The sequence below is a fragment of the Lemur catta genome, chromosome 10 (genome assembly GCF_020740605.2).
Source record: "Lemur catta isolate mLemCat1 chromosome 10, mLemCat1.pri, whole genome shotgun sequence".
Classification (NCBI taxonomy): Eukaryota; Metazoa; Chordata; class Mammalia; order Primates; family Lemuridae; genus Lemur; species Lemur catta.
Genome location: NC_059137.1, coordinates 3,378,477 through 3,400,856, shown reverse-complemented (window position 1 = coordinate 3,400,856; position 22,380 = coordinate 3,378,477).

The window sequence follows — 22,380 nt, the reverse complement described above, 5'->3', positions numbered from 1 at the left end:
TCTCCAGACGCTTTGCAGCAAAGGAAAACAGCTGAGCAGCAGGGGCGGGGTCCTGGGGCACGTGGAACATGACCAGAAGGGATGTCCTCTTAACCTCGCAGAGCTCCGGTGTCCCCATCTACAAAGTGGGGCTAACAATGGCACCTTCCTCACTGAGTGGCTGAGAGGTCAAGGTGAGGCCACCCAAGGAGAAGCCACGGGCTTGCTCACACCGTGCTCGATGACTCTCAGCTGTGCCCATCGTAACGGGCTTCCCTGCAGCCTGGGGAGAGGCCTGTGGAAAGCAGGGGCATTTCACGGGCACTGGGTGTGCGTAATCTCCCTTAACCCAACCACCCTTCAAGGTAGGTGATGATGTCTGTGTTTACAGGCAAAATTTGGTGACTCATCGAGTGCAAGGGATTCTCCCAAGGTCACTTTGACAGCCGTGGCAGCACCAAGGTCCACACCAGGTCTGTCTCGCCCCAGACAGCCCCTTTCCCCCGTCCCCTGCCCACCGCAGCCTTTTAGAACAGCCCCTGCAGCTCTGACGTCCACACGGACCCGCCAGCCTGCCCTCCGCGCCAAGCACTAAAGTGATCGCCAAGGGCAGAGTCTGTCTGCAGCGGCTTACGGGTGCCAGGGGACCCTGCCTGGGAACGAAGCCTCTCATATCCTGGCCTCGGCGGCGCGGGCTGTGGGCAAATCCGGTTCCGCTGCTGGCGTCAGCATTAGCAGAGTTTATTGGTATCTAGCGGGTTTCTGTTAATCATTGTGGTGAAGAATTCTCGTCTCAGCCAAAGAGAGACCATTTCTTCATCCCTGGGGTTTAGAACAAGCTCCTTGCAGAAGGGAGGATGTCTAAGGACATTTGGAGCAAGTTTAACACAAACCCGCACCATTTCCCCACCCCCAAGGGGGTGAGCGTGCCTGTGTGTCTCCTCATGAAAGAGCCAAAGCTCTTAGAGGGTCCGTGTCGCAGGCTCTGTCCGTGGGCAGGAGGGGCCGGCCTTGGGGCCTGGGAGCTGTCATCCCCCGGCTCTGGTCTGCTAAGCTGAACGAACGGGGAGATGTGCGTGTGCAGAGCAGGGGAAGGCTCCACCTCCCCCCGGCTGCACAGAACATGCCTGCTATTCCCCAGCCTTCCAACCTAATCCTCCTTCTTATGTAACTCCCCGCACCTGCAGCCCGCTGCCGGGAAGCGCTAATTAGCCTCCAATTTCCCCAGCGATGTCCCTGCTTTCCACACAGACCCATCTCAGAGCTCCTCCTCTGTCGTTTCACCCTACTTAGGTGCATTCTCCACTCGGAGGGGCGAGACGGGATGTGTTTCCTCAGAGGACCGGTTACCCCACACGTGCCAGTCTTGATTCCAGGACCGGAAGAAATGGCTTCGCTCCTGCTCCCAGACAGTAGGGGGTTGGCACACAGGTCTCCCTGGAACCCGGAGACCGGCAACCCGAGCCGCCTGGGGCGCTGGACCCAGACTCCCTCCGCTGCCCCGTCTGGCTGCTGTTCCCTGACCTTCAAGCAGGCCGCCCGACACACCAGAAAACTCTTGCACAAATCACATTTCTAATTAAGTTATTTTTTCTGTGAAAGAACCTAGCTGATTTCTTTTTTCTTCTTCTTTTGTTTGCATTTTCCAATTATCACTTTGAACTAAAAAAAAAATTGCTAAAGGAATATTATAGCAAGACAGATATGAGCTCAGACTTAGCTGTCAGAGACACGTAGGTTTGAGTCCTGGCTCTGTGGCTGCAGCCGTGAGCTGGGACGCGCCCTCCCCGAGCCTGATCTGTGAAATGGGGACGTAATGCCGTGGCCCCCAGGGCTGCCGTGTGGGCTGAGTGGGGTGGTGCACGGGGGGGCCTTCTCGGGACCCCGGCACAGGATCCTGCTCGAGACGAAGCAGCTGCTCGTGTTATTTTCATGAAGAATCTTATTAGAAAGATAGAGAAAGAAAGACAAAAAGACAGGAAGAAAAGGAAGGAAGGGAGGGAGGGGGGAAGAAGGAAGGGAAGGAGAAAGGGGGGAAGCAGTAAAATATCTCTAACAGCGTAATTTGGGAGGAGGAGCTGTCATGACAACACTCCCACTCATCTCAAATCCTAAAATGGGCTGTAAAGAGGATTTGAGCTCTGCCCTATTAAGGAACTCTTTCTAGAGTCTCCCCGTTTGAAAATGGAAACAAGGATAGGAGCCCAGGTCTCCTGGCTGGTAGCTCTAGGCAGACTCGGAGCCACCGTGCGTGTGTCTGTTCTCACCTGCCCCGCTCTTTGCAGACACCACTAATGGACTAGCGTACTCTCTCCCGTCCGGACTGGGCTCTGCCACTCAGGCCTTATCAACCAGAGTTCCAGCTCACTGCCACCACGGTGGTGGGGATGGGAAATTCTTGGCCTCTTGGACCTGAGACCTTGAGCCCGCTGCGGGCCGTCAGCACCATGGGCAGCTCCAGCAAGGAGACCCTCGGGCTTCACGTGGCCTCAGGGTCTCCGCTGCTATTGCCCCTTCAGAGGCCCTGCTGATACCAGAGGAGGCAAGTTCAGAGCTCTGCCTGGGGGTTGGAGAGCTGCAGAAACCTTCCCAGGCCTCACACGTTAGTGACGTTAGTGACGGCCAGGCTGCAAGACAGAGGTCAGAGAGGCAGCCCGTGGGGCAGCAAGTGCTGGAGTGTTGGAGTGGTCCTCTGCCCCGTGGAGAACACTCAGCCCCAAACAAAACCAGCAGTAAACTGGCTGGAAAGAACAGGCTGCCCCTGCAGTTCCAGGCAACGTGCAGCTGGGACAGAGGCCTCTGTGTGTGGCCCGTCCATCTTCCCTCCCTGGGCCAGCCACAGCTCCTGGAGCAGCAACCCCTGCCAGCCCCTTGACCTTACTCTACGCACCCCCCATGCATCCCATGTGTGCAGGGCCAGCCACAGCTCCTGGAGCAGCAACCCCTGCCAGCCCCTTGACCTTACTCTACGCACCACCCCCATGCATCTCGTGTGTGCAGGTGTGTGCCTGTGTGTGCACACAACTGCTCATGTGCAAGTGTGCATCTGTGTATATACACACGTGTTTGTGTGTATATGTGCGCTCATGCAAGCTCATGCATGTGTGTATACATGCGTATGAAACAGCACACTAGCTCTTCTCCAGTGTGTACATGCGTGTGTACATGCGTGTGTGTGCATGCAGATGAGACAGCACACTGGCTCCTCCCCAGGCCCTCTGCACAGGAGCAGGGTGGTGAAGGTGAAATCGATTCAGGATATATTTCTATGGAGCAGTCAGCAATGCCATCCGCGGCCGGTTACTGCGTCTCTCTAGGCACTCAGCTCTGAGCTAGAAGTTTTATAGCCCTTGTCTCATGGAGGCCACACAAGAGTGCGGGGTGGCTGGCTCTGCCATCCCCACTTTACAGCGAAGGAGACAGAGGTTCACACTGGTGACGAGTCTTGCCCATGTCCCAGCTGGTGTGCAGAGGGGCTGTGATTGAACCCCCGACACCCTGCTGTCCCTACAGTCAGGAGGTGGCCATGGCCTTGAGTACCAGCACCCGAACATGCCAGGCTCAGGGCTCCCCACTGTCCATGCATGTCCCCCAATCATCACAGCCACCACACAGGGTCACTTATTAGCCCATTTTACTGATTAGGAAACTGAGGCTCACTGAGGTGAGCTGACCATCCCAGGCCACGTGGCTGGATGCTGCAGATCTGAGGCAGAGTCCTGGGTTTCTCGGGTCCAATTCTTTCCCTCCACCAGGCCGGCCACACCCCCCAGAGTTATGTGGCTGGGCCTCACCCTGCACGAGGCCCTGGGAACAAGGTGGTGACAGGATGTGGTCCCAGCACCATGGAGTCGCTGTGGCAAATGTCATGAAGAGGGTGGGAAGGCTGGACTTGCAGAGGCAGGGGACAGAGGCAGGCTCTGAGGGAGGGACGGCACAGGCACGTGTGGGGCAGGCGGGGGCCTGGGCAGGGGTAGGAGAGAGGCTGGGCGGCCCCAAGCTCCAGAAGGTCTCGCCAGTTGTGGTCCCAGCACTGGCCATGACACAGTGGCTATTGGGGTGCACTGTCATTGCTCCTGTGGCCTGCTTCTCCAGCCACCCACAGGAGCAGGGCACAGAGGTGCTCAGGTGGAGGGTAGAGTGGTCCGGTGGGAGGGTCAGGGTAAAGGAAGCGGCAAGCTGGGGCCGGGCAGGAGTGATAGGTGAGTTGGGGGGGGGTTGGGAAGACGGGGACAGAAGGGACTTGGGAAGGGCGGCCATCGGGCCCTGCTGATGATGGGTGTGCACGCCCCCTTCGCCCCGCCGGCACCTCTGGGAAGCCTTCCCACCGGCTGTCACGGAGGAAGCTGGGTGTGATGGCACTTGAGGAACTGCTCCCCGAAACCCAGATGGAGGCCGCCCGCGGCTTCCCGGGAGCCCCGCCTCCGAAGAACCACAGCACCGAGCTTCCGTGGGAAGACTCATTTATTAATTAACAGGCAATGTGCGCCTGCGCCTGGTCACTGCCCTGTGGTGTGTGTGTGGGGGGGGTCCCAGCTCCTGTCGGGGCCCTGCAAGTCCTGCGGGAGGGGACACAGTGGCGTGGCCGAGCCGTGGCCTGGCTCCCGACACACCAGCAAGTAAGGCCTCGGCCGCCTCCTCCCTGCACTCCAACCCGAGGGGCAAACGCCAGACGGGAGGGGCGAGGTGGTGACGGGGAGAAGGGCCCCCCCCCACCTGGTCTCAGGTAGACCAGCCCCTAGGCAGGGGGAGCGGACACATTAATGTGAAATCAATGTCTAACAGTTTGGTTGAATTTAGTGTTAACTCAATAATGTTTTTTACTTGGGACAAGACGGCCCACCTCCCAGGTCGAGGCTGTGGCTCTGAGCAAGGTGGGGAAGAGCGGGACTCGCTGCTATCTAAGAACGGGGAAGTCCCAGACTAGCCCGAGCCCTCGTCCAGGGCGGAAGGACGTCTCCACCGAGTGCATTTTAAAGGGACAAAAATAAAGTTGTTTTCCCCGTTACGCCCAGGAGCCCTGTTTGTGCTGTGTCTGGGTTCCCCAGGCTGCAGGATTCCACGGGCCTCGCACCCCACCCCGGCCTGCCGGGCTCCGGCCACAGCCTCCTCAGTGCCCCAGTGCCCGCTACCCGCCCCCGGCTGCCCTGGCGCAGACGGCTGCCGTCCTGGTCCCCCTCTGGGCTTGCCCTCCCCCGGCCTGAGGCGTCTGTCGATGAGCACGGGGCGAGCCTGGGTTCCCTCGCCAGTCTCCATGGCGCACCTCCCCTTCCAGCGGGCCCTGCTGGCCTCCGAGCTGCTCTGGGCCCCTGGGGGCTGGGGGCACCTAGGGTTGCCCTGGAGGGGGAAGGGTCTTTCTTCCCCGTTTGCAGGCTGCCCTGTCCAGGAAGGCTTCCTGCATCTCGGCCTTCCTCCCGTCCCCCGCCGTCCCCACTCGAGATGTGCTGCAGGGGGAGGGAAGACGGCCGTGCGGCACAGCCAGCTGGGTGCCCGGTGTGCAGCCGAGACAGCTGACATCACCCCCAGTCGGCTGCGCTCACCAGGAGCCAGCATGGCCTCATAGGGCCACACTGGGGGAGGTGGACAATGTCCCCCACTTTGCCGAGGAGGTGGCCATGCTGAGTCCCCGAGCCTGTGCACCTGTGCCGGACAGACTGCAGCCTGGAGTCCCAGAGGAGCAGTTCACACCTGGGCTGGTTTAACTTCTCACCTTTGTCCCTCCTCTGGGGAATGAGGACAGCAGCCGCCACCTCGTGGGCATGTTCTGAAGTCAAGGTGGGAACTGAGGTGGTGGGTTCTCAACAACGACCTCGTCACTCTCCTTGCCACCCACTCCCAGGGCTGCCCCCAACACCTCGCCCTGTCTCCCACCACGCAGAGCCCCTGCCCTCCTAGGTGCCCGGCCAGAGGTGCCAGAGGGCCAGCTGGGTTGGGACCACTGGGAGCAGAGGAGGAGCCCGGGCACAGCACTGATTTATGGCCCTGCCTGTCCCAGGCTCCTGGCAGGTACCTGGGCACACCTGGCCAGGGAGGGTGCCGTGGGCAGGGCTTCTCAGGTGAGCAGCCAGCTCCTCTTCCTCCTTTCTGACCTCGAGAAGTGAACGTGTCTGTCCCCATTAATATTCACGGGGCAGCACGAGGGCTAGTGTAATTAAGCTGGTGTGTCTGGTTGCCATGGCGCTCCTGCCAGCCGGTGCCCATCAGCCAGCAGAAGTGGGTCACACACTCGCCTCCCCCTTGTTCCTGGACTTCTGTGAAGTGACTGACACCTCAGATCCAAGTGGACGCCTTGGCCACTTCCGGAGCAGCCTGTTGCTGTAATGAGCCACCAGCCCGTGGGGCCTCTGCCCCCGGCTTGTCACCTCTGGGTGCCAATTTGTCCCTGGGCTCCAGGGCCTGCTTGCCAATCTGCTGGGGAGGACTGGGCACCCGCACACACAGTCATGGAAAGTCTTCGTGCCTCCCTGTGCTGTCTGACAGGGGTCACTGGGTGAGGCTTGGTCCAGTCTGTAAACGTCGCCCAGCCTCGTCTCCCATGTGCCTGGGGCTGGGCACCCAGCAGGTCTCCTGCCCTCCACCCTGCCCAGGGCCCTACGGAGGGAGGCTGAGCACTTGCGGAGCATCTACCCGGGCCGGCCCGGAGCACCCAGAGCGGGTAGACCTGCTGAAGTGGGCTGCATGGCCCCCCGGCAGCTGTGCACCCCCAGGGCCTGAACCTGACCTTACTTGGGAAGAGTCTGCAGAAGGAATTAAGTTAAGGATCTGGAGATGAGATCGTCCTCGACCAGGTGGGCCCGAATCTCCCGGCAAGCGTCCTTATAAAAGCAGAGGAGAGAAGAGGAAGAGCAGAGCCCGAGTGACAGCGGAGGCAGAGGGAGGCGGACGCAGCCACAAGCCAAGGAGCCCGGGAGCTGCTGCGGGAGCTGGAACAGCAGGACGGGTCCCCAGAGCCTCTGGAGGAAGCGGGGCCCTAGCGACGCTCGATTTCAGTCTTCCCGCCCCTGCAACTGCGAGGACAAACGTGCGTTGTTTTAAACCACCGAGTTTGTGATCCCTGGCTGTGGCGGCCACAGGAAACCTGCACACCCAGACACAGAACAGCGGGGCCCTCTCGGGGGCTCCCTGGCCCTGGAGCTGATCTGCGGGCAGAGGAAGGGGCTGCCGGAGCGGGGGAGGGGCGAGAGAGCACTTGTGTGTCCTGTCTTCTGCGATCCCGGCAGCTCTGACCCCTGCAGGTAGAAATCGCTGGCCTGGGAATTCGGGAAGAATTCCGGGGTGCGGAGGCAGGAAAGGCCTGCCCCCTACGTGGCCCTTGAAGGTGTGAGGAGTCCGAGGCCCCACAGCCCTCCCATGTCCTTCTCCTGGTTGTATCATCTTGGGTGACACCCAACAATGTCACAGGTTTACCGAGGGCCGGCGGGGACCAAACCGCCTGGGCACCAACAGTGCCTGGTGAAGCTCGGGTTCCAGTGGGGGAGGGGAAAGTCATACGTAAGCGGGAGAGCCGGGTAGGAGCCGGTGCTGTGTGGAGACCCGGGCAGGACGGAGTAGGAAGGAGGCCGGGGAGAGCGGGGTCGGGGTCAGGGATACTCTCCTGGGGTGACATCAGCTGGGATCAGAGCGACAGGAAGGTCTGGGGAGCACATCCCAGGCTGGGGAGCGTCCTGCTAGAACCCTGGGGCGGGAAGGAGCTTTGATGGACAGAAGTCCACAAGGTGGACGGGCGTGGTGGCGGGGGCTGAAGCCGCCAGCTGCGCTGAGGAGGTGAGAGGGTGGCTGGGATGGAGTGATTTCTAGGAAGGCGGAATTAACGGAGTTCGGGCAAACTGGGTGGGTCTAGAATATGCTTTGGGAGCTGAGTCAGCAACAGTTAAGGTCGGGGTGGGTGTCGGGTGAGGCAGATGGGACTCAGGGGCACCTTCTGGGCTCTGGCTTGGGCATCTGGAGGAACCCGGAGGCCGGCGTGGAGTGAAGGGGGAGGCCTGGGGTGTCGGTGTGAGACTTCGCGGGTCCTGTCTGGACGCCCGGTGGACCTTTCTACGAGGTGTCCACGTGCAGATGTCAAGCGGGCGGTGAGGTAGGAGTCTGGATGGGGAGAGGCTGGGGCTGCATGTGACTCCAAGTCCTTGGTGTGTAGAGGTGCTCGCCGCCACGCGCCTGCAAGAACCCAGCCAGAGGGTGATCAGTAGCTGCAGGGCCTACCTGTTCAGATTTTCCCCCCAGCCAGAGGGAGACGGGGTGGGCTGCAGGGCGTGTAGGTGGCAACTCCGGCTTAGAACAACAGAGCCCCCCACTGAGAGCCCACGATCTGGGAAACACGCCAGCGGTTGCCAGAAGGCAGGCCCAGGAGGGGCCCTCGGCTGCCCTCCCTCCCCGCAGTCCCTGCGCAGCGTCTCCGGGGCCTGCCTCTGGGCCCGGCTGGAGTCTGGGGACCTGCTGTGGTTTTTACATCCTGGCAGAAGGCAGGGAGGAGCCACGACACCAGCCCTGCAGGCCGTGGCAGCCCTCGGTGCTGTGGAGACAGGGAATTGCATCAGCCTTGGGTCACACGCCGCCCCGCGTGTGCCCGGCACCCGCTGTTCTCGTCCTGGGGTCCCCAGCACAGCTGTCCCTTGCGCTGTCCTCCCACCCTGCTGGCCAGCCAGGTTAGTCTTCTCACGTGTGACCTTGGCAGGCTGAGCGGGGCTGAGGAGACGGGGGCTGGAGAGCGCCCTGGGGAAACACAGACGTTTCCAAATAAACGCCCAGCACACCCCGCCTGGGCTCGCTGGTGGGGCAGGGCCGGCAGCCAGGCAAGGGGCCTCCTGCATCTCCCTGCATTTCCTTCCTGGTCACCAGGCAGGAATCCTCCCCGTGCTGAACAAAAGGGACTTTTGTAGGCGCCTGAGCATGGATTTGGAGGAGCAAAGAAACATCCAGCACGTTCCAGTCACCAAGTGAGATTCATCCAACGCACTCTGGGTACCCAAGTCCGTGCAGGGCTCAGGTGCTGAGGAAGTAGGACAGAACCCTGAGTCCCTACGTGGGGGGCTGAGGGAGCATCCACATGATGCTCTGAACGTAATTTGGTATCAGTCAAACCAGGACGAAGGGTGACGTGGCAGGTCAGAAACGGAGCAGGCAGGACAGTCAGCCTGGTGCAGGCTGAACTGTGTCCCCAAATCTGCATGTTGGAGTCCTGACCCCCTGAGCCTCAGAACGTGACCTTATTTGGAAATAGGGGTGCTGCACATGGACCCAGTCGAGATGAGGCCACTCAGAGGAAGGGGCCCTGATGCGATAGGACTGGGTCCCTGCAAGCTGGGGAGCCTGGAGAGACAGACGTGCTCGGGGAAAGCCACACGTGAAGATGCGGGAGGGGTCGGGTGACGGGTCAGGTGACAGCCAAGGTGGCCAGCAAGCCACCGACACCCGGGAGGGGCTGGGGCAGCCGCTCCTCACAGCCCCTGCAAGGGACTAACCCTGCAACACCTGGATCTTGGACTTTTGGTTCCAGGACTGTGAGAAAATAAATTCTTTTTTGTTCGTTTAAGCCCCAGTTTGTGGTACTTGGTGCGGCATCCCCAGCAAATGGACACAGAGCTGCTCACTAGGGAAGGGCCCTGAGTGGCTTAGAGGTTCTGACCTTGGACGTGTCCTGCACAACCCAGATGACGTCACTTCCTCCTTCATGAATATGTGGGTGGAGCCGCCGCGATGGGCCAAGCCCCGTTTTCTACTCTGGGGAACTGGAACAAAACAACGTTCCTCCCCAGATCGGGTGAGCAGAGACAGCAAGTGAATAAGCAGGTTCTGTGTCTGGTGTGGAAATGAGCTGGGTGGAAGAATGAAGCAAGGCGAGGGGACAGAAAGGGCGGTGTCATCTGAACAGGGGCCCAGGAGGGCTTTTCTCCCAGGGTGTTGTGGGGCACAGGCCTGGGGGTCAGCCTGCGCTGCGGCTCGGAGAAGAGTCTCTTGTGGTTCTCTCATCAGCTCACTCACCAATTCACATTTGACAATGACCTAGTCTGTTCCTACTAAAGGTTGGGGGCACTTTTTTTTTAGGCCCTGAAGATGCATCACCAAAGTCTCAGCCGTAGGGGAGGGTGCGGACAGTGAGCAAGTGCATAGGTAAACGTCTGGAGTCCTGCTGCCTGGAACAGAGATGTGATGGCTTCAGCTTCGCCACCACCCTGCACCATGAAGACACAGGGCTCACACACCGGAGGGAGGGCAGAGTGGAGGCTGGAAAGCTCTGCGTCTTGACAGCTGAGGGGCCGAACCAGCCCTGCTGGCCACACCAAGCCCAATCCTCATGGAGGGAGTCTCTCCAGGGATGTGGCCCGGCATGTGAGACCTGGCAGATGAGGAAGAGTTGGGCGACTGGAGAGGAGACAGCGTGCTGGGGCATGGCTGAGCAAAGGCCTGGCATCAGGCTGAGGATGGCTGGCGTGCGGGAAGCGGAGTGTGGAGGGCATGCGGCTGGGGACTGTCGGCAGATGGCAGGCAACGCACTCAGCGTCCTTGTGGTCCCGCCTGCCTCCCCTGTGCAACCCATCCTCGGGAAAGCTCCCCCTCCTGGGCCTCTGCACCTGCCTATAAAGTCAGCAGGAGTCCTAGAATGTCCCCCAACCCCAAAACAGAATAAGAAGTTCTGTCCCCTGAGTGGGGGGGTGCTTCAGACATCGCCAAGGAGAAGTCTTTGAGGTGACAATGTCATCCTGCCTGAAACCCACCACTGGCCAGGACCTGGGGAGCCCAGGTGTGAGGCTGGGGTGGGGTCCCGGGTCCGGGTTCTCAGGGACTTACACTGAGAGTCAGTGCACCCTACACCCGCCCTGCGGTGCTGCATGAGTCCCGGGGGAAATCAGACTCTGCACCTGCTTCCTGTGAGGTCGGCTCTGGAGGGTGCGGTTTCCAGGTGCAGAGGGGTCTCAGGGTCTCCAGTCACTGTGGCATCGCCACGGGCCCCTGCACGCACGGCTGGTGACCCAGGCCCAGGACTCTGTTCTCAGGAAAGGCCAAGAGGTCCTGCGGGATCAGGGTCTGGGTGGACTCTCACCCCTCTCTGAGCCCCGGGCCCCGTGCTGGTGAGTGGGGTCAGGTGGGACCCCAGGACCTGACCCGACACAACCCGACACAAGACTGTCCCACAGCCTCATCCTGTGTGGCACGTGTCTGAGCGTGACTCACGTCCCCCTTAGGGGCGGGGATGAGTTTGATCCCGCTGTGTGCCCAGCCCCGCAACAGTCTTTCCCAGAACGGCTGCCAGCAAGTATTCATTCCGCCGTCTGCTCAGTCAGACGCCGCCCCCTTTGCAGAGACCGGGCTCTAACCATCCCTGCCTGCCTCGCCTGCAGGTTCCCGTCCTCCACCCACACACGGTCACTCAGCCACCGCCACACTCCGCTGCTGTGGGTGCTCCAGGTGTTTTCACGGCAGACTGTGGTGGACTCGGAGGGGCAGGGGCCACGCCAGCCTCCATCACTGCTTTAACACAGCTGCGTGGCAAACGCCAGCCCAGGGAGGCTCCCCAGACGCTGGGCGAGGGGAGGAGGCAGGGGACGGTCGGGCGTCCCAGAGGAGGGGGAGGCTTGACGCACAGCACAGGGTGGCCGAGCCTCTACCCCCTTCCTCCTCTGGGCCTCAGTGTCTACCGCATAAGGGGGGCCTGTGACCCCCAAGACCCCTTCGGAAAGCTCCACCAGGCCAGGATCTGGCCACGTCCCCTTTGGGTGTCTGACAAACCCAATAAGGTGCTTCCAGGTGCTCAAGAACGGGTTGGGGACAGCCCAGAGCCCAGGGCACCCTCCCCTGGTGACCCATGTCTACCCGTGGGCTTTGCGGAGCCCAGTGTCACAGGAGGTTTTTTCCACTGCCTGGTCCCGCTGCCAGCCTCTTCCTCCCAGCAGTAACTTAATTAGCTCTCTGTTTTCCAAACAGGCAGAGCGTGACTCAGCACTTTCTCGCAGGTCTAAATTTGTTCCAGCCCCAGGTGTCTTTCGTCCATCCTCCGGGAAATTAGCACGAGGGGTTGGAAAAGGGATTAGAGGGTGTTTTCCAGCAGCTCCCGGTTCCCGGCAGGGCCAGGGCGGGCCAGGTCCCTGTCCGCAGACCTTGCTCTGTTGGGCTCCGGGTCACAGATGGCCTGAGGTCGTGTTCTCACCCCTCCCTCTTGCCCCCGCGGGGCCTCATCTCCATTGTTGCTGGGAGTTAAGACATGAGGTCCGATCTCACTATTGCTCCAGCTCAGCCAGGGCCAAAAAGCCCAAAAAGCCCTGGGAGCTCCGCTCCGGCTATTGGGGTGTCAAGGGCGGCCGCCCCTCCCTTCTCACGGGGCTTCACCAAAGGGCAGCTGGGCCCTGGGGCTGCACCTCGCCCTCTGGGGTGCAGCCCTCTCTGATTCGCCTGCCCCTTGGGGGGGGGTCAGAGGCTGTGAGCTCCCCCAGCCTCTTCCTCCCCTCTGACCCTGCTCGGTCCCCTGTCTTCTGCCTGGCTCTGAGCCCCCTCACCCCCTTTCAGAAGGACCCTCATGATCACGTGGGGCCTACCCAGATGATTCGCATAATCTCCCCTCTGCCAGCCTCACGTTCACCTGAGAAGTCTCCCGACAGGTGAGCTGATGTAACCACAGGCGCTGGGGACTGGGGCGCGGGCGGGGGTGGGGGGGGCTGTTATTCTGTCTGCCGCAGCGTCACAGGCCCTCTGTGACTGCCTGTGTGGGACCAGCCCCTGCACCGAGGGTCCCAGAATCAGGCCCCCACCCCTGACCCAGGCTACGAGTGGCTGAGCTAGGTGAGGTGCCGGCCGCCTGGCAAGGTGGGGGTGCCGCTCTCACCACGGGCTGCGAAGCGTGGCACGGGTGTGGCACAGATTGCCTGGCAGCGAGGACGGTCACCCCCTGCCTCTCCCAACGTCACTAAGCATCTCAGTAACAGGCCACGGAGTCTGGCGTCTGCGCCAACGCCGCGATGAAGGGCCTGTCGCAGGCGCCAGGGGCCCCGCCCATCGCCGCCCTGGTGGGAGGTCTCGGCCCCACTCCACTCCCTGGCTCTCTCTCCAGGGTCCCCGACACCCCGGCATGTCACCATCCAGGTCTGGCTGTGCCCCGCCCCACCTCCCCTCCCCAGCCTGTCACTCCTGTCCCTCCCCTGCCCTGGTTTGCTGTTTTAGCAGAGATTTAAAAAAGTGGGAGCCCACGTGGCTCTGGCATGGCCATGGCTGCAGAGGCCCCGTGCGCCCGCCACAGCCCCCCCGCCACCTTCGGCTCTGCCCCGGCCCAGAGGGAAGACCCAGTTCTCGCTCTGGCTCAGCCTTTTCTGGTTTGAACTTAATGAGTCACTGAATTTCGATTTTCTGGGTGGAAATTGGAGCATTGATGAAGGCAGCCCGCTTCAGGGTCTCACCCCGCCAGCCCCAGACTCGCCGTCTTAAAAGTGCCAGCGTGGGCTCCCCCTGCTCCACGCCCTCACTGGCTGCCCACTGCCCTCCTGGCGGGTCCCAGAGGCTCGAAGCCCTGCGTCCTCGGCTGAGAGACCTAACGCCCACAGGGTGCTCCTGGCCGGGGCTGAGCAGCAGCACCCACCAGTGTCCCCAGCAACAAGCTGGCTTGTGTCCTGAAGAAAGTTGCTTACTCCCTGGATTCACACATGTTTGCTCTGTATAGACCGGAGCTCAGAGAGGGTGAGTCACCTGCCCAATGTCACCCAGCACTGCACCTCGGCCTTTCTGAAGCCAAAGGCAGCCTTTCCCAGGTGTGGCCCGAGAGGTACCCAGAGATACATTTATTTTAATAAGAGCGGCAGGGACTGGTCCCCTTCATCTCTCATTTCCTTCTTCCCCAGTAATCTGCAAATCACGTCTCCCAGCCTCCCTTGCGGCCAGGCCGGGGTCACGTGACTGGCTCCAGCCGTGAAGTGCAGACGGAGCCTTCCCCTCTGCACAGAAGCTGGAGGTCACAGGTGGAGGTGCCAGGACCCCTGCAGCATCGCGTGGGAGAGGGGAGAGGAGACCTGGAGGCGTGGAGCCGCCGTGTCCCTTCCAACCGTGGCTGGAGGCACCGTCGCTAAAATGAGGCTACAGAATGGGAGGGGGACTCTCTTTCTAAAATCGTGAAGCAAATACCAGCACAGGTGGTCCGTGGAGATGGCAGGTGCCCAGAAGGTGGGTGGCTGCGACTGCAGTTTGAGAAGGGCAGAGCCAGGCCCTGCTGCTTCCCCAGAAGGAAGAAGCTTCCCAAACCCTGGGGCTCAGGCCAACATGGGGCTGTTGTCACCTGGGCCACAGCAAGTGCCCTTTATTATTGAAAGCCCAATCTCTCCTCCCAGGGCTTCTGTCCCCCCCGCCTCCTGGCAGCCTTGGGGACATTTGCGCTGACTTCTCTGACAATTTAGAAGTCAACCATTTTATGTCCAGAAAGGGAGACGAGGCTTCTCTGAAACTCATCTCCCTGATTTATACAGTCAGCGAATTCCACGCAGCTCGCTGCGGCCAGTGTTTTATGTCGCCCTTTTAGATGCGCAATCCATTTTACGACTTGTTTAAGGAAGAGACAGGAAAATGCATGCTTTTCCCCACGCAGGAAATCGACAAGCCCAGCATCTCCAATCAATAAACTCATATTCTGCTGACTTTGAGACGGAGGCTGAAATGTCATCCTGGGGGGTGTGCTCGACTGGGGGGGCTGGGCGGGGCGGTGGGAGCCGGGGAGGGCTCTCAGCCGTGCTGCTGATGTATTGAGAAAGGATCTGGCGCTGTGCGTGGACAGATGGTCCCGGGGCGGGGCCCACGCCTCTCAGAGCCCTGCCGGAGAAATTACCCGGCTCTCTGGCCGGTGCCCACTCCCTGGGGGCGAGCCGCAGCCTGGCCGATTGCCCACTCATGACAGTCAGTGGGCAGAGGCTGCTGAGCAGCACCGATTTGCACCGCAGGGCTAGGAGGGAGGGGGTTTCCTCCCTCTGCTTGCATACCACCAGTAATGGGAAGCTCACCACTGCTGCAAGGCTCTTCCCTGCATGGAGCTGGAACCGCCCCCTTGGTACATCCCACTGCAAGGCCGCTCTAGGCAAGTCTGCCCCACCTACCACCCCAGCTACCTCTGGCTCCTGCCACCCAGACCTCAGGGGGAGCCCGCACCTCACCGTCCCCAGCGGGGGTGGATGGAGCCGGCTGGCTTCCTCCTCGCTGTCCCTGAGCAGGAGCCTTGGGCGATTTCAAAATAAAGCAAAAGAGAAGAAGAGGGTCAGGGGCCGGACTCCACCTCCCACAAAGGTCTCTGGTGTCGGGAGCTCGGGGCTTCCTGGGGGCTTCTCCACCTCTTGTGTTGTGACCGGACCGCAGTTCTGAGGAGCAGGAGGTACAAGAGAACCCATGCTGTGGCTCACAGAATGTCCCCAGGGACCCGGGGGGGGGGAGGGCGAGAGCCAGAACCAGGCCACATTCTGCCTTGAGGGAGGGCGGACAGCGTCTTTGCAGTCCCAGCAGCTCCGCACACTGTGGGCACCTCCGAGGAGCCCCGGAAATGTTGTTAAATTGGAATGACAAATGGATGGTGCTAGAAGCCAAGCGCTGACTGCCCCTAGATTTTGATTCGCATTTGAGGCCCGTTCTCAGCCTGCACAGTGCTCCTCCTCAACGCTTTCCTGGCCCTGGGTCACGCCCGTCGTTCATTTACCAACACACGTGTTCTGAGGGCCCCTCGCGTGCCGGGCTTGGATCCCATCTCCCGGGAGCCGCCCTCTGCAGGGCAGGACAGACACCTGTGAACGGGTGATGGGCACCTGTAGACCCAGTGCTCTGGGGGGCCTGAGCTTACCCAGGCGGTCCACAGTGGAGCCATTGCCCTGGCTGGCAGGCGGGGGTGTGCAGGCCGCCCTGACCATGGGCACAGCCAGGGGGCTGGACACGCCCGCCCGCCTCGCACAGGCCCCCGGTGGCTCTCCCAGCCCTAGAGTTGCCATCTGAGAAATGGCGCTTGCTGGGACAACGACACGAGGTAATGAATTCAGGGTTCAGCCCAGAGCCGTACCTGGTGCTCAGGGACAGCGAGCTGCCAGCCCTCCCACCCCTCCTGCTGCGCCAGCATCCCCTCCTCTCCCCCCGCCCCACACCCGGGTCACCCCATCCCTCCCCTCTCTACCCCACCCTGTGTCACCTCCTGAGCCCCACATCCATGTCACCCTGTCCCCTCCCCACTCCTGTGTCACCTCCACGCCTGTTTGTTTTCCAAGGGTTGCCTCGAGTCCTCCTTGCCATGGTCCCCAGCGTGGCCCATCACAGTCTTTCTCCAGACTTGAGACCCGCGGCCGGCGGTGCTGGAGCAGGGACTCACCACCCACGCCGGTGCCCCCAGACGCTCTCTGGTGTTAACGTCGTGTGTTCCTTTTTGCTTCCTTTGTGGCAAATGACTCCCCTAGAAGCCCACACCAGCGAGGGGAGCAAGGCGAAGGGGTGTGAGAATGGGATGTCTCTCACCCAGAAATCGCCCCTCAGGTTACTTTCAGCCTGTGTTTACGAACTGTTCAGGGCTGGACAAGGCTGCCTAAATTTAACTGTTATTTTATTGTAATTCTGTGGGTGAAATTAGCTGCTGGCGCCATATTTGAGAATTGGAGACTCAAGGAACATCTTCTGGAATGTCTGTCTCTTTGCTGGACTAGAGCCCCAGAGACCGTTGTGTGGCTGGAAGCTTCGGCGTGCCGCTCTCTGCTCCGTGAGCATCTGCAGAGCTGGGCTGCGGGGCCCGCCCTCGGAGCCGCTCGCTCACCTGCCTCCTGGGCCAGCGTGCTGACAGCCGTCTGGGAGGAAGGGCGGGGGGAGCTCGTCTGGCTGTCATTTGCACCTCAGCCCAGCTGCAAGATCTGCAGGCCCGGCCAGGAGCCGCCGAGCTGCAGTAAAAGTTTAATTGAATCTCTCCTTTCCTGGCCCTTCCTGAGTTAACGTCAGCTGCTCGGAATGACCTGATGCAGCCACTGTTTTTCTTCTTTATTGCGGCCTGCCACCGCCAATTTAGCAGGGACAACAGGAGCCAGCCTAAGCGGGGCAAACAGCCGGGAGCTGACAGGGGAGCCTGTCCCGCCAATGACGGGGGCGAGGCGGCAGGAAGCCAGGGAGTCGGCGGTGCTGGTGACAGACAGGTGCACCTTTGAGTCCCCTACTGCTCTGGGGACAGCCACGGGGCTGTGCTGGAGGCGCTGGCCAAGGGTGGTGCTTTTCAGGGGCCCAGGAGAGGCATTGAAGCCATTAATGTCCTTGTAGCAAGAAGCTTTTTAGCGGGGGGTGGTGAGGGGTCCTCCAGGAATGAGAATTCAATAAGCAAAACTGAAATGTGGAACGTGCAGCGACATCATTCCTGGCGACCTTACTTCCAAGCCTTAGAGGGAAGGAAGAGATCAATAAGGAAATTACCGCTTTTTCACAGAGTCGGCGGCTGAACCGCCAGTGCGGCCACGGCCCCTCCCAGGGCTCACCTCTGGAAGGAAGAGAATGGCCCCGGAGGGAGCAGGCTCCGTCCCCAGCAATTCTGAAAATTCTGGCCAATTAGAAGACAGTTTGGGGACATCGCACTGATTTCTCCAAACACGACTCTGCAGCAAGAGCCCAAGGCCGGGTGTCAGGGGACGTGGATTCCGTCTCAGGCCGCCATCCCGGCTGCGCTGACCTGGGCAGGCGGTAACTGGTCTCGCTGGGCCCCAGGTGTCTGCTTGTCAGTGGGGACAGCAGCCCCTTAGAGCAGAGCGAAGGGCTGCGGGAGCCTCTGCAAGAGCAGCTTCACAGGGCCGGGGAGGGAGGAGTGAGGGGATGAAGGGTCTTTTTCCTCGAGGCCAGGAGAGCCCAGCATTAAAGCGTTTTCCAGGTAGAGCCGGCAAGTGATGCCGTGGTCATTCGGCTGGATGCCTGGTGCCTTCACCAGCCGAGCGGAGCTGTCCCAACAGCCATGGCTCCCATCTCCGTGAGTGGGGACCGACGTCCACGCTCCCCAGCACCTGTCCCACGAGGGCAACACTGGTATCCCGGGTGTTGGCTGGGGAAACTGAGGCCCAGATGGGGCCGTGTGTGGTGGAGGCCAGGCCTAGGTGACTCATGACCCAGGTCTGCCCTCGCTGGCTGCAACCACGGTGGACTCCTGCCGGGATGGAAGGCTGAGGACACAGGATGAGGCCAGGAGAGCAGAGTCTGCCCGGAAGCAGGCCGGGCGGAACTGCTGCTCCCGCTTTGCCAGGGTGGAGAGCGACCCTGGGGGACCAAGTGAGTTTCCAAGGCCGCTTGCTGCCCTGCAGCTGCTGTGCTTGTGGTGGGTGCTTGGCATCTTCCCGTGTGCACACACGTGTGTGCCTGTGCTTGCATGTGCATGCAGAGGTGGGGCAGCAAGACAGAGGGCACACAGAGGAAACCTTCCACTCCCATCTCCCGGGCTCCCAGCAAGGGCAGCCGGACAGACGCTGGCCCTGTGGCTCAGCCGTCCTTGGCCGCGGCTGCCTCCCGCTGCTGCCCTACCCTACACCCGGCAGTGACTCACCAGTGCAGATCGTGGCTGGGCACACCGTTCTGGCGCCTTCCGCTGCCTGCCGTGTGATGAACAAGCAGCCAGTGACTCACCAGCCGGAGGACACGCCATGTGTGCCACGGGCCAGCCGACGGCGGGAGAGAGCAGAGCCCAGAGCTTGACCCAGGCTCACGCCGGCCCTGGCCCTCAGCCAGGCTCCGGGCTGCTGCTTAATCTCCCCATGTCTGTTTCTGTGCAGTGGAGATTAGGCCACACCAGGAGAGCAGGGAACTTCCCCGAACATCCTGCAGAGGACAAGACCTCACCTTGCCTTCCAATCCTGGCAGTCTCTGGAATGAGGCCCTTGGTTTAGGGCAGCAGAGAACTGTCTCAGAGAGACACATCGGCGGAGACTACTGGAGGAAAGACCCCCTCGGATCTCGTAACCACTCCTGGGCAAGACTCCCCCGTGGGGGTTCGGACAGCGCAGTAGCCAGGTTTACAGGTCTCTACAGAACAAGGCAGGAGACCGTGAGTACCCGCCTACGGGAGAAGCACCCGCCTGGGGCAGCATCGCACAGACCCCAGTCCAGGGTCTGGCAGTGGAAGTTGGGCCACTTGATAAACAGCGCCGGGGTGCCGGGCAGCCTTTGGGCAAACGCAAAGCCGGCTCCACACTTCACACTGCTAAACCCCAAAGGCACGGCCAGTCTGAAGGCGGCGCGGTACCCAGGGGGAAGCACGGGTGGATTCCTTACGCCTGGGAGTAGGGGACCCGTCCTCATTACCGCCGGGAGCCAGGAGCATTGCAAGAATGACCGATAATTTCAACTACAGTGAAACAAATAAAAAACCTGGCACACAACCAAAAATCAAGAGACGATATTTGCAACTTACCGCACAGAACCACATGGGTGAACCTTCCACACATATAAAGAGCCCCTAAAATCTGAGAGCAGGTAGATCAACAACTGAATAGGAAAATGGGCAGAAAATGTGGACTGAATGTTCACAGAAAGCATCGCCACAGAATGGCCCATTTGGTCCCCCCGCTGCCCTAGGTGGTGCCGTCCCCATCCCCTTCTGCCCTAGATGACAGTGTTCCCCTCCCCCTCCTTCAGGCCAGAGGGCGGAGTCAGAGGCTGACTTTGCAGCAGGACCTGCACGTGGCTGGACAAAGGTCCGACCTGCACCCTCCCCTCCCAGTCCCGGCTCAGCCCCTGGGAGCCGCTTGCCCGGGACTCACTTCCCCACGGGCATCAGCACCTGTGTGCCATCCCACGTCTCAGGCTCGGGTCACCCCTGAGTGTCAGGAAACACTCTAGATCCTTCTCTGTTTTGGCCCATGGAGCTCCTCCGGCCGAGTTGCCTGGACAGGTCGCTGGCCTCTCGGAGCCTGAGTTGTCCATCTTAGGATGGGAGGGGCAGTGTGACATCTGAGGGACACCTGGGGAATGGCTTCCAGGTGTTTTCTGTGCCTAAGCTGTCACTTGTCACCTTCAAAGGGAATTAGTTGAAATGATTCAATGAAAAACAAAGTTTTCACACTTGGCGATTTTACAGACTGTGAACCAACAGCCCTTGGTTCTTCTGGGTGGAGAGTCCCTCAGTCTGAGACAATGACCCCGTCTGTGCTCAGGACATCCTCGATGTCACCTGGCTTGCTGGCCATGGGCTGCTCCAGCATGTTCAGCTATTCAAAATAACATTGCCTTTCATTTCCTGGTCCCTCCCAAGGACAGAGCCTCCTACCAGTTGTCCGCCCTGCGCTTCCCAGGAGCCCAGAGCCGAGCTGCTCTGCACAGAGCGTGGAGCCTTCGTGAGTTCCACATGGGCGTCCTGTGGCTCTGAAGGGGCCAGAAGGAAAGAAACCCTGTGCAAATTCGGAGAACACCAGGCAGCTGCACACAGAACCAGCGTCTTGTGCTCTGGTCTTTTTTTTTTGAGATAGAGTCCCGCTCTGTCACCTGGGCTAGAGTGCCATGGCGTCAGCCTAGCTCACAGAACCTCAAACTCCTGGGCTTAAGCGATCCTCCTGCCTCAGTCTCCCGAGTAGCTGGGACTACAGGTGAGCACCACCATGTCTGGCTAATTTTTTCTGTATATATATTTTAGTTGTCCATATAATTTCTTTCTATTTTTAGTAGAGACGGGGTCTCGCTCTTGCTCAGGCTGGGTGCTCTGGTCTTTGAGTGCCGCATAGAACCGCCAGAGTTTGATTCCAGGCCAAAGTTTTAATAAAGAAAATTCATTCACAGATGTTCTGCCGTCAGCCAATATATTCGGTTATTGGAATCCGAGGGATGTAACGGCAGGCCGGTTACTTATTTGTTCTCTGGGTAGAACAATTTTTCTTGTATATTTAATATCCTGGAGGAATATTCTCCCAGCAGGTACTCACCTGAGACAGCAAATCCATTCTGGACCTGTGAGGTCATCATTTTGTCTTCTGGTGACTCAGACTAGGTATTTGTACATTTGCTGTTTACTGTGTCATTACGGGAAATCACACAGATATCAGCCCATGATGGCAGCTGTGATTACAGAACGATTCCCGCCCAATCGCGCTTGGACAGGTTTCCATCACATCAGAAATGAAGTCGGCAGCCGCACAGACCGAGCTGCGGCTTTATTGAAACTCAGGGCTTTTGTATTAATAACCAGCTCTCTGTCTCGCAGGAGGGATTTGGTGTGCCGTCTCACTCCAGGATAATTTGTAAACATAAAGGTATGAACACGCCTCCCACTTCTAAAAGTTTTTATTGGACTCCCCTCCTGCAGGTTGCGGGAGTGCCGCCTTGCTCAGGGGCACTTCGTGCTGCTAATGAGGCTGTAATTAGGGACCAGGTATTTCCACCCCCCACGTCCCCTGTCCCAAGTGTCACGTTCAGTGGATGCTCTGAGCTCCCCGGCAGAAGAAACGTAAGTGCTGTCAACAAGAAGACACAAGAGAGGGTTTTCTTTCGTCTCGAGTTTAGAAAATGACCTATTTTGGGCACCAAAAATCGTCCCCCCAAATCCCAAAGAATACATCATGCCAACTGCAAGGGGATCACAGGTGCTGGGAAGACGGGACCGACAGGGGACAGGGTCAGGGAGGACTGAGGGCCCAGAGGAGGGCAGGACGAGGGAGGGATTCTCCTTGGAGGTGGGGAAGGAGTCGCTCCCGACACATGCTGGCCCTGGAGCCGGTGAGGACTGGCCCACCCAGCCCCCTGCAGAGATGTGGCCCCAGCGGCTGGGTGAGGAGGGGACCTGGGGCCAGACATCCGTCCCATAAGTGGTCGGTGGCCGTGCGGACTTGGAGTCAGGCCCGTCGTTCAACAATTCCCCAGTACATCTCGAGACACGCCTTGTGACCCTCCCTCCCACCCAATGGTTTAGGGCTCACTTTTGCCATATTTATCATCCCAGATTTTCCCAACTGTTGTGCAGGGCCAGGTAACAAGGGTGGCTACTGAGACCAAGGTGGACATGGGCCCCAAATGCCCCCATCTGCCTCCTTCCCTGGCCGCTCCCTGTGCCAGCGGTCCCAGCTTCCGTGTGGGTACAGTAGCCAGTGTCGTGCATTCTCAGACATCCTCAGACTCTGGGCTCCTCAATGTACCAAGCATTGCAGACGTCCGAGTGCCATCATCAGCCCTGCCTGGGTACCAGTCCCCATCCTTCCAGGAATGACGATGGAAGCTCAGGGGCTGCTCAGCTCTGGGTTGAGCAGGTGCCCGCGGGGCCAGGCTCCCCAGGCCGCCTGGCTTTCCCAGTGCCCCTCGTCACTGCCCTGCCATCCTCCTGCTGTGGGGTGACAGCTGCCCCAGCAGGAGGGTGGGGAGTGAGAGTGGGGGACTCCCACACCCCGCATCGCGGAACCCAGACGAGCAGCCCTCTTCTGCCAAGCCAGGGCCAGGAACATTGTCCCGGGCAGGGACTCACTCTGACAT